This window comes from Microtus pennsylvanicus, chromosome 10 (genome assembly GCF_037038515.1).
Source record: "Microtus pennsylvanicus isolate mMicPen1 chromosome 10, mMicPen1.hap1, whole genome shotgun sequence".
NCBI lineage: Eukaryota > Metazoa > Chordata > Mammalia > Rodentia > Cricetidae > Microtus > Microtus pennsylvanicus.
In genome coordinates, this window is record NC_134588.1 from 30,637,053 (window position 1) to 30,649,298 (window position 12,246).

Genomic DNA, 12,246 nt, shown 5'->3' on the forward strand with positions numbered 1-12,246 from the left:
CAGGCTAGGTAGCATCCAGGTCGGGAGGGAGCAGCAAACTGAAAACTGAATCATAGTCAATGAAGCTCTAGAAAGTTCTACAGAATGTCACTCTGCTTCCCAAGGAAAGGAAACTACCCACAGGTGCTGACAGAGGCGTAAGAGACTGTAGAGCTGCTGCCTCCCGGACTGCGATGGGGCAGTCTTTGAGCGGGAGGCACACACGGAAGTGCTTTGCCCAGGCCAACTCCAGAAAACGGGATATCTGGGAAAAGCTCATGCAGCATGGGCTGGAACCAATGGCTATCCCCTGGGACCTTCTTCCCAAGCTCGTTATGGCTTGGAGTGGGAAATGACAGCCAGACAAACCCTGTCCCTCACCTAATACCATTTAGTGGAGCATCAGTGGCCCTGGGAATCCCTGCTGCAAGCTGCCCTATGGCCATGTGTGGGTAGAAAGCGTCAATCCTGAACTGCCCCTTGTCATCCGACTACATACAGTGTCCGAGAATGAAGTCAGGCAGGCAGTGGAGGAACTGAGGGGGTGAGCAGTGAGAAGGGGGGGTGTGAAAGAGTGAACAGCAAGGATGAGCAAGACAGAGCTAGGGCTCTGTCTCAGGGCTGGAGATGTCAAACAAGATGGAGGAGAACTCAAGGGGGATGCCTTGAATACAAACTGGACAAGGGAGACATGAAGGCTGGGAGATGTCACCTGTTCACCCTGTGTTGGCTCAAGTGCAAGGTCACTCACTTCCTCCTGGAAGTCCCTCCCCCTTCCCAACACTGTTTATGTGGCTGCCCTACATAGACTAGTGCATAGGCGGCCGTGTATCCTCAAGAGACCTCGCCCGCACTGCCTCGACATCTGGCCACCTCTCAGACAAGCTCGGAAGGGCTTCCCACAGTGTCCACCTCTCCTTCCAGCTTCTGGGGATGCACCGATCTCGGCTCACTCTACGGCACATGCCCACGGGGACCCTCTCCAGCCTGCTCTCTCCATGAGCCCGCTCTGCATATTCAGTGAGTGTCTATCCACTTCTGACATAGTGCCATGCTTTGGATCTCTTTTCTACTTTGCTTTCCAAATCCAGACTTTCCTGCATCGGCTGGTGCTTGTTCCATTGTCACCAGGATAGTGAAGCAAGAGTAATTCTGTCTTCAGACCTCTTTGGGGAATCCTCCTGCAGAGCCTGGTGGGTAAGCCTCCTACTTGGGCTGCTGGCCTTTCTTCAGCTGCAGTGAATGGCCCTTTGCTGCCTGACCAGAGACATCTGATAGCCCAGAGGCCTGAACTGGCCCCTCAGGAGTATCAGGGGACAGCTCTGTCTCTGAGCCAGAGTCAAACAAGGACACATATTCAGTGGCTTGGGTTGCCCATTTGCTGTTGGCCCAGAGCTCCCAGCTGTGGCCACTTTGTGGCTCTCCAAAGTGAGGAAGATGAAGAGGTTGCTTAGAGGCATTCCAGCAGGGGTCTCTAGCGATGGTTCCCTGGGCATTCAGCAGCCCAAGCTGTTGACAGGAGAAGACAGGGTGTCTGTGTTTGCAAAGCTCCTATTCCAGTGGAAGGCATGTGATCCCTTCTTTGCCATGCTCCCAGGTTTTAGGAAAGAAGATCCACATAGCACGGCAGTGGTAGCCTGGGATGGGAGTCAGGCCTGGGCTGTGCTGGGATTCTGCCGCTTTGAAGTGAGTTAGGCTGAGTTCCATTTCTTAGCTTGTAAATCAAGGTAAAGAATATCTAATTCATATTGTTGGGAGTAAATGAGCTAATTCCATGTTAGTGTTTCATAAGCTGCTCCTTTACAACTGTCAGGGAATCATAAAAGTGCGATGGGCCTTTCTTTACTATAGTGCAAATTGTACACGCGAGGCTCCGAACAACCCAGAGTCAGATAGCAATCATATGCTAATGAGGTAGATTAGGGAAAGCTCCCTGATGACAGGGTATTTGGGAAAGATGAGCAGGGCAATCAAGCATCGCCACCAAGGCAGGAAAATGCTATTTCAAAGATGGCCTCTATAGCTTTGCGTTTCTAGAAAGTCAAGAGAAAGGAGAATATAAACAAGTACTGAGCACCTACTACATACCAAGTACCTTACATATACTGAGCACCTACTGTATGCCATGTATATTATATCTACTGTGTTCTGTTGCCTTCCAACAACAATCCTAGCCTCATATTATGATTATACTTTAGCGTAAATGGCTTTCCTGGAGCCTTGGAGATGGTATCTGCCCAGCTTAGCACACTTCCAAACTGGTGCTTCTTTGGGGACATCAGCTTACATGAAACTTCCAGGCACATACGAGCTCAGCTGGTGCATAACCAAACATGGGTTGTGAAACAAAAGAGGGGTTGACAGTGAAAGAGGAGAGAGGAATGGACAGGGAGACAGGTGGACAGGTGGGCAGGGCTGGTAGAGAAAAGTCATACCCATCTCAACAGCTTCCCTTAACGCCTGTCTTCCCCGACTGCCAGCCAGAGTGCATGTCATCACACTAAGCGAAAACCCCAGCAGCTCGATTGTAGGTTACTAGGGCACCCAAAGGAGGGGCCACTCCTCAGTTGGCATCAGTTGCCATGGTAATTAGCACACATCCAGCAGCCCCTCTGGAATACCTGGCTTACTCCAGGTTTTAAGAGACACAGCACAAGATACCCACTAACTCTGCAGACAGAGGATGGTCCATTATTGTGTTCTGAGAACGAATGGAGTTTTGAGAGCCAAGGACTCTCTCAAATTAGCCCCGTCCATGACACCAACGCCCAGAATCTGATTCTACACACGCCTTGCCACTCTTGCTTCTTTCTTTCTTTTCATGGTGTTTTTGTCTCTCCCCTCCCCTTTCTTTCCCTCCCCTCCCCTCCCCTCACTGATCTCCTACAGACACCTAAGTCTGTGACCCAGCCAGAACAAGCTAAGAGTGCCGTTCAGTGCCACTAGGAGCTGCTGTGTTCAATAATGAGCGGGAGCTGAAAGATAAATGACCAAGCTTCTTTGCTGGACCCTTGCGGGGTCACTAACCTCCTAGAAATCTTCAAGCCTCAGGTGCCTATGGCAATAACCTGTGCACACCCCACCTTCTTTCTCAGGCCCATGCCATCCCTGCCTCAGATCTGCTCCCCCTGGAGCTGCCCACCTGTACGGTTTAATGGATCATGTAAGATGGGGAATGTGTGCTGGAAAATCTTCAGTGACAGTGTTAAGATGTAGGAAAGGTGTAACTAGGCCACGACAGCATTGATTCATGGCTGGTTATGGTGGAGGCAGGTTTAAGATAAAGCATGAGTTAAGCCCTCCTCTCTCATGTATGTTCGTTCCCCTGGTCTTCCCCTTTCCCCCTCAGAAGGTCCTAAGCAGACTGGTGCCTCAGTCTTGGACTCCCATCTCCCAGAAATGTAAGAAATAAATTTCTGTTCTTCATAACTGACCTCTTTGTGGCATTGTGTTATAGCAGCACACAAGGAGCTAAGAGACCAGCTCACACCACTCTTTGTGTGATGTTTGAGTTTGGGACAGTGAGCACAATGAGCCAGGTCATGATGGGGAAAAGGCCAGCCTCTGTGAACTGTGCACAATTAGCTTAGTTCTTTGTTTTATAAATTTCTTCTATTTTTAATTATGTGTGAATGTTTGTGTGTGTAATTTGTGTGTGTGTTTGTGTGTGTACACATGTGATACAAGTGCCCTCTGAGGCCAGAAGAAGGGATCAGAGCCCCTGGAGCTGGAGCTATAGGTGGTTGTATAAGCCACCCTAATGTGAATGCTAGGGACTAAACTCAGGTCTTCTGGAAGAGGGGCAGGTACCCAGCCATGGAACCATCTCTCCATCCTACAATTAGCTTAGTTCTACATGCTACATGCTGTACTCATGACTCACATCCCAAGCCACATGTGGGCACCATTTGGCGGAGGAGAACATTGCATGCACAAGTGAAAGGGGTCAGAACAAGTCCACATTGCTTAGCAAATAAATTCCTCTTTTTCCCAGTGAGGATTAGGAACATCATTTTCAGCACAAAGGCAAACACACACTTGTAAATACTTCCAGAGTAGATACGGCAACAAACTTAATTCTCTGCTGTCGCCCACAGTTTCCAGCTGTGGTACCAAAAGAGGACACAGAGCGTGCATCTGACCTCACCTGGCTGGACAAGGGAGAGGCAGGATGGAACCCAGCAGGCTGGCTGTGTGCTTTTAGCCACTCTGCTGCTCTGGCAGTCGTGATATCCCTGTGTTGATAAGCCTGCTCTCAAAAGCCTGTCTAACTAACTGAATGCCGGGAGAACTAAAGGGATCTCAGGATAGTACTAAAAACAATGAGACCACTCCAAAAGAGAAGTCAGAGCCGAAATTCAGTGTATCATCTACCAAGTTTAAGTGACTGTTTCAGTTTGGGTTTGTGGGATATCCCTGTAACCTCAGAATTTGGTGATGGAAGGCAGAAGATTAAGAGTATAAGGATACATGGCTTGTTTGGTAAAGTTCTCGCCACTCAAGTATGAGGACTTGGGTTTGGCTCTCCAGCATCCATGTAAAAAAGTCAGGCGTGGCAGTAAGCATCCTTAAAGCCAGCACTGGGGCTCACTGACTCCAGTCTAGCTCAGTTAGTGAGCTTCAATTTTGGGAGAGACCTTGTCTAAAAAAATAAATAAATAAATAAAGAGTGTATACACACACTCACATAAACACACATTTATCATACACATACAAAGAGTTCAAAGGCAGACTGGACTATACACTGGGGCCAGTCAGGGCAACATAATGCGACTCTGTAAAACAGGGTAGAGGAGACTGAAGAGATGGATCAGAAGTTTAGACCACTTGTTGCTCTCACAGAGAACCCAGCTTCATTTTCCAGCATCTCCATGGTGATTCACAACTGTGGTGGTTTGGATGAGAATGCCCACTTTAGGTTCATTTATCTGAATACTTGGTTCCCAGTTGGTGGAACTGTTTGGAAAGGATTAGGAGGTGTGCTGTGGGGCAATAGTCTTGTACCCTGTAAAGATTTGTCACTTGTATTGGTTTAAAAAAAGGCTGATTGGCCAGTAGCCAGGAAGGAAGTATAAAGGTAAGGCAACCTGAATAAGAGAATTCTGGGAAGAGGAAAGGTTCAGTCTGCAGTTGTCACCAGATGCAGAGGATGCAAGCCATGTGGCTAACACAGACAAGAATTATGGGTTAATGTAAGATGTAAGAGTTAATTAATAAGAAGCCTGAGCTAATAGGTCAACAAGTCTCTGTGTGTTTCTTTGGGACTGAATGGCTGTGGGACCAGGTGGGATAGACACTTCTGTCAACAGAGGTGTGGTGTGGTTGCCATTCCCAGTTAGTTCTCTCAGCTTATGCTTGTGGACCAAGATGTGAGAGCTCAGCTACTGCTCCAGCACCATGCCTGTCCGCCTATGGCCATGTTCCCTGCCAGGATTCCATGGACTCTAACCCTCTGGAACCATGAGCCCCAAATTAAATGCTTTCTTATAAATTGTCATGGTCATAGTATTTTATCACAGCAATCGATCGGTAACACATACAATGACCATTTGTGCCTCCAGTTCCAGGGGACCAAACACCCTCTTCTGGCCTCTGTGAGCATCAGGCATGCTTGAGATATGTATACATACATAATACATACATACATGCATGCATACATAACATAAATATATACAAACATGCATACATACAGGCAAATTACTCATACATATAAAGTAAAATAAATCTTTAAATTCTTTTCAAAAATAAAAGGAAGGAAGGGGAAGAAGGGAATGAGGGAGAAAGGGAATTTTATTTTGATACTGTAACAACCTCTAACTAAGACAAAAATCATTAGCTAAGTGAATAGAATGCTAAATTGAGATTGGAATAAATACTTTAAGCCAATATCCCATACACTTTTCAAAGTACTCTTAATATCTTTTCTACAGGGCAAAAATAATTTTATTTTTATTATTTGTGTTTGTTTTTTTAAATTAATTAATTTTATTTTATATACATTGGTGTTTTGTCTGCAAGTATGCCTGTATGAGAGAATCAGTTTCCCTGGTGCTGGAGTTACAGACAGTTGTGAGCTGCCATGTGGTTGCTGGGAATTGAACCCAAGTCCTTTGAAAGAGCAGCCAGTGCTCTTAACCACTAATCCACCTCTCCAGCCCCCTTGTTTTTGTGTCTTAAGACGGGGTTTCTCCGTGTAGCCCTGGCTATTCTGGAACTTTCCTTGTAGACCAGGCTGGCGTCAGATTCAAAGATCTGCCTGCCTCTGCCTCCCAAGGGCTGGGATTAAAGGTGTGCACTAATAGCCTGACTGAAAATCTATTTGTGTTTTGTTGTTTAGTTTAAGGCAGGGTCTTACTGTGTAGCCCTAGCTAGCCTGGTACTCACTAAGTAGATCAGATTGGCCTTGAACTCACAGAGATCCACCTACTCCTGCCTCCCTCCCAATTACTGGGATTAAAGGTGTGCACCATTATGCCTAGCTTTAGTTTTGTTTTTAATGAGCAAATTAAGACTCAGAGAGGTTAGATTACTTGCTTAGTACCACACATCAAACTACAAATTCTTAGGATTGAACTCCAGATTCTACAATTAACCCACTGCTTCTTCCCATGCAGAGACTCATCAGCCACAGCTGTGTATACGAATCTGCAGAGCAATTGTTGGGTGCTATCCCCAAGAGGCAACAACCATTATCTACTTCAACTGCACATCCTTTCATTTCTTGCAGACCCAGAAAGTATCTGATCTAATATTTATTTATTTTATTTATTTATTCATTCATTTATTTAGTTAGAGGATATTAAGTTTTCAATGTGAAATGTTCCCCATAGGTTCATGCATTTGAACACTTGGAAGCACCATTTGGAAGGTTGTGGAACCTTTAGGAGGTGGAGTCTTGGAGGAAGTGTGTCATAGTGTGAGTAGGGCTTGATGTTTTATCCTTTGGTCCACGTCCTGTCTGCTCTCTGCTTCCTGACAGTGGCTGTAGTTTGATCAATGGCCTCACATTCCTGTCACCTTGCCTCCCTGCCACGATAGACCGGTGAGCCAAGATAAACCCTCTTCCTTTAAGTTGCTTCTCGGGTGTTTGACCACAGTGATGTGAAGAGTACCTGGAGATAGAACCCAGGGCCTCACACCTACTAGGCAAGGGTGTAAGCCACATCCCTAGCCCCTTACCTCCTATTTAGCTTTGAAGTTCCTTCAGGGGACATACTGATTTTTCTTCCTGCACTTGAACATTGCCCCCCCCCCATGTGTAACTCCTTCCCCTCTCCCCTTTCATTCTTATGAGCCAATGACAGACCTGATCTAGCTGCCCACCAGTGGGATGCCTAGAGACTAGCCAGGAAACGGAAGGCAAAGGCAGAAGAAGATTCAGGACATCTCTTCCCTGCCCAACCACACTCAGCAGGCTCTCTCTGTGCAAACCCAGTACCCATGCAGAACTCTTGTCCCTGGCAGAGCTGGATGAGCATCTTCGGGCCTGGCAGTCAGGTGTGGGCTAAGCTGGAGAGCAGTGGACGGAGCTCTTAAGAGGCAGAGGTGGGAGGCTGTGTTATGAGACTGGAGGTGTCTCTTTAAGATTTGAGTTCAGTGCCTCTGGGATAAAGAGCCAGTCTGGGAGAAGGCAGGGGCCCACAGTTTATTTTATTTGACATTTTTCAACGCCAGGATACTTTAGAGCCAAAGAGGAAACAAATCCCATCTGTTGCTGAGCCCCCAAGCACAGTTCAAGAGGACAGGCGAGGGAGAAAAAGGAGGGGATGGGAGAGGAAGCAAGGAGCTGGAACATCTAGCCACACACAGAGTGCGGCCACCACCTGGAAGAGACGGATGTGGCAGACAGTCACCACAATCCCTCTGTGTTTACCCACAGCTCCCTCAAGATGGAGCCCGCTGATGCTGTCTACTGCTCCGTGGTCCTTGGCATAGGCTGTGCTATGGCAGTCCAGCAAATGCTGCAGATGGCACACCTCTCTGCATTGTGAACAACACCCCTGGAGTTGTGGGGTTTGGCAGGGCTATGGCTGGCTTGGCCTTCGGCTTCCCATCCGTTACTGCCACAGAGCTCCAACACAGCCCACCCAGACCAGCCCCAACACAGACAGACATGGAGACCCAAGTCGGAACCACATCCGGGATAGGATGGGGGTAGGGTAGGGTGAGGGAGACTCTGAATTCCTGTCTCTCGGAAATGCTCCATCTCAACCCCAGCACCTGAGTCTGGTTCTGGCCTCAGCTCCTTCCCGCTTGTCTCTGGAAGCTTGGGAATGGGGAGGACAGATGGCTGGGAGCCTTATCTTCTTACTTAGATTAAATTCCAGACCCTACTATTTTTAGAAAAACAAATTCCTTTTGTCTTTTCAAGGGGTAAAAATGTCCCAAGCTGTCATCTGTGACAGCCTGCAGTGCTAGGGGTTGAATATCTCCCTGCAGGACTGCTTCTGGTGTCAAGCAGGTGATTAGCATAGGTGCCAACTTTTAAGTGGCTTGCTGACAACTTGAGAATTTCCATGGGAGGGGCACCAGGACATGAGGGGTCTGGAAAACTGATTCATTTTAGAAAGTACTAACATTAGGTGGGGGCATTTTTTTCTTTTTTGCCTGTAGACTAGCTGAGCAATCATTCGTTATCTACTATCATACTCAAATGAGGAATGCCATTTATTTCAGTTTTCCTAGATGATGATAATATTGAATTAACCATCAGGAGCTGTTATGAAGCAGAGTGCAGCTGCATATTAAGAACTTTGTCATAGAACTTAATACTATGTGAAAGGGACTGAGGTCCCTGCCACTGTGCCCGTGCAAGCCGAGGCTGAAAGATGCTGTCAGGCTACTATAGACATTTCTGTACAAGATGAGATCTTTAAACTGTTGGGAGAACTTTTAGAAAAATGTGTTTTCCTGGGGCAGCAGTGATGGTCTGGGCAGACCTAGGATGCTTAGATTTTTTTTTTAATTAGTTATAAAAACTCTTCAAAGAAAGCACAGGAGAAAAAGCTACATACCATTGTGTCTATCAGTGCCTTCTTGGATGTGGTACCCAAAGCACAGGCAACAAAGAGAAAAAAATCAAATCAGAAACTGGACTTTTCTGTAGTGAAAACCTTTAGCAGATGGTGCATGCTTGGAGCCCCAGCTTCTAAAGAGGCTAAGGGAAGAGGATTGCTTGAGGCCAGGACTTCAAAACCAGACTAAAAACATAGTGAGAACCCCCAACACACACACGTGGGCTGCACGGACACACACACACACACACACACACACACCATGAACCAGGCTTGGTGCAGCAAACCTACAGCTCCTGCACTTGAGCAGCTGAAGCATGCAGATCTTAAGTTTGAGGCCAGTCTGGATTATTTAATAAGCCTTGCCACAAACCAAAGCCCAAACAAGTTTTGTGTCTGTGCATCAAAGGACACCATCAATAAAAAGAAGGGCAACCCACAGAATGGTAGAAAATTTTGAGAAATCATATATGTGATAAAAGATTACTACCAAGAACATATAAAGAACTCCTAATAGCAAGGTCCAAAAAACCCAATTTTTAAAAGGGCAAAGGTTTTGAAGAGACGTTTCTACAAAGAAGAACTCCAAATGGTCAATAATCACTTAAAGATGTTCAACACCATTGGTCCTTAGGGAAGTGCAAACCAAAACCATAATGGGACATTGCCTCCTCTTTATTAGAAAGGCTATTATTTAAAAAGAGGAAAACAGAAAATACTGGCTGGGGCTGTGGAGTGAGAAACCTTTACATGATGGTGACGGGAATGAAAACTAGGGCAGGCATCAGAGAGCAGCATGGTAGTTCTTCATGCAATTAGAAATGGTGTAGACCTGCCCTGTGGTCCAGCAATGCCATGACTGGGTATACTGAAGATACAACTGCGTTCACACACTTACAGCAGAACAATTAATAATGACCAGGGCACAGACCAACCTGTATGCCCACTGATGGATGAATGATAAAGAAAATGTGGCAAACATCCATGAAGGAATGTTATTTACTCATAAAGACAATGCTATTCTGCCACTTGCAGACACGTGGATGAAAATGGAGAATTCTGGGCTAACTGCACAAGTCAGGCAAGAAGGCTCGTGAAACTTGTTCATGTTCCTAGGTCCTGTACCACTCACATGTGGAAGCTGAAAAGTGGGTCTCACCAGGAGAGCGCAGAGTGGTAGGTAGCTCCTGGAGCTAGGGAGCGTATGGGATGGGAGGGGGTGAGGGAAGAAGGCTAACAGTGTATGTGGTTGGAGGGATAGGGAAGATGGCTAACAGTGTATGGGGTGGGAGGGGGTGAGGGAAGAAGGCTAACAATGTATGGGGTGGGAGGGAGAGGGGGTGAAGGAAGATGGATATCAAGCACAGAAGTATGGCTGGGACTGAAGAGTAACTTCTAAAGATGATTTGTTTTATTCTTAATTGTGTGTGTGTATGTGTGTATGTGTGAGTGTGTGTCTGAGTAAGTGTGTGTGTGTCTGTTATACATGTACTTGAACACAGGTGCCTGAGGAGGCCAGAAACTAGTAAACAGCAAGGCTTTCGAGAATCTAGAACTGATGGCGATGTAAAATGGTCCAGTCTCAGTGGAAAATAGTATAGTCGTTCCTCAAAAGAGAACACACAGAATCACTGTATGGCCAGCCATTCCTCTCTATGTATATATCCTAAAGAACTAAAATCAAGGTTCACGGTAACAGGATTCTCAGCACCTAGAAGATGGCTAAAAAGATAAAAGGACAAACAAAATATAGTATATGATGTTCTGTTGGAGGCCCTGCTTCAGGCCCCCTCCTCCCTCTCCAAACTCTGCCCCTCAGAAAGCCTGCCAAGCAGCGGCTCCTCCTCCAGAGCTTCTAAGACTAAGCCCACAGGTCTGTGTGACTTCTCTTCTTCCCTCCCCCGCCTCACTTCTGCAGGGCTTGAGAGTCACCTGGGAATGCTTTGCTCAGATTAAACCTGGCTTTATTAATTCGGTTTGATCTGGCTTATTGCGTTGGTGGAGAAACCTACTACCGGGAATCCAAAAGTACTTATCACACACAACCAGTGAACACTACTGAACCATGAAGAGGAAATTCTGACATAATAGGGATGAGCTTCGATGATATTATGCTGGGTAGCATACACCACAAAAAGACTGAGGTAGCGTGAGTCCCTATGCGTGGGTTACCTAGAATAGGGAGTGTGCTGCCATGTGGGTGCTGAGAATCGAGGTCAGGTCCTCTGGAAGAGCAGTCAGTACTCTTAACCAGTTCATTTTATAGATGAGGAAATCTGGCTGAGAACCACAAGGGGATGAGAGTACTAATGGAAGCCGAGGAAGGGCAGCTTAGGTTTGCTGGGCCACCTAAGGATTTCCTGGAATCCAGGCTGTCATGCTTTAACATAAAAGCACAACGTGTCATCTGAAAACATTTAACTGGGAGCAGCGGTGTATGTTATGAACTGATTTCCTCCAATGCTCACAACCTAAGCACATTTATGAACTGATTTCCTCCAATGCTGACATCCTAAGCACATTTGGGATGGCCTTACGTTTATGGTCCTGTACAGGTACTCGGGGATGAAGAACACTTAAAACTAGGGAAAAGTGACCACTAATTGAAAAGTGGCCAAAAAAGACACATATGAAATGACATTGCAAACTAGCATTGCAATTCGTGCTCCCATCTATTTTGTGAACGTTGTCATTACAGCCATTTGTCATATCTTCTCCATGAGGACTCCAGGCTTCCCTGGCCTCCCAGCTGTGGGGGAGTAGAGAGGCTGAGGTCTTCGCGACTTTGTCTTGACTTAATGCAACCAAGGGCACACACATTGCCCAGAGAAAAGAGGATAAGAGGTGGGAGCTAAGGGCTAGACAAAGGTAACATCTTTTCTTTCCCCTCGTCCCCTTAGCTTCTGTGCACCACACCTCATTATCTATGTCCCCAGTTTTAATCAGCTACTACTAGATCTGGCCTTGCTGCTGATTCTGAGTGGGGACCAGTGTAGACTATACACTCTCTGAGGGCAAGGGCGTGTCTGTCCATCAGTCTGGGACTCTAATAGTCCCAACAGCTAAACAGTGAGCAATTACACTGATCCAGGAATTATACTGCCTTTTTACATACATTAACCCTTTTTATCTTCATAGCAGGCCACAGATTGTCCTACAGCTATCTGCATTCAGCTGATAGACAGATTAAAATATAGAGGTTAACTCAGTAGCTCAAGCTCAGACAGCTAGTTAATTCTAGAAGTCCTACTGC

The 12,246-nt window shown here is 46.4% G+C and overlaps 1 protein-coding gene across 7 annotated transcripts in view; it reads right to left on the reverse strand.

Moving 5' to 3' along the window:
* Nav1 (neuron navigator 1) overlaps window positions 1-12,246 on the reverse strand; it is a 253,222-nt gene that overhangs the window by 86,815 nt on the left and 154,161 nt on the right. The gene's annotated exons all lie outside the window — the stretch shown is intronic.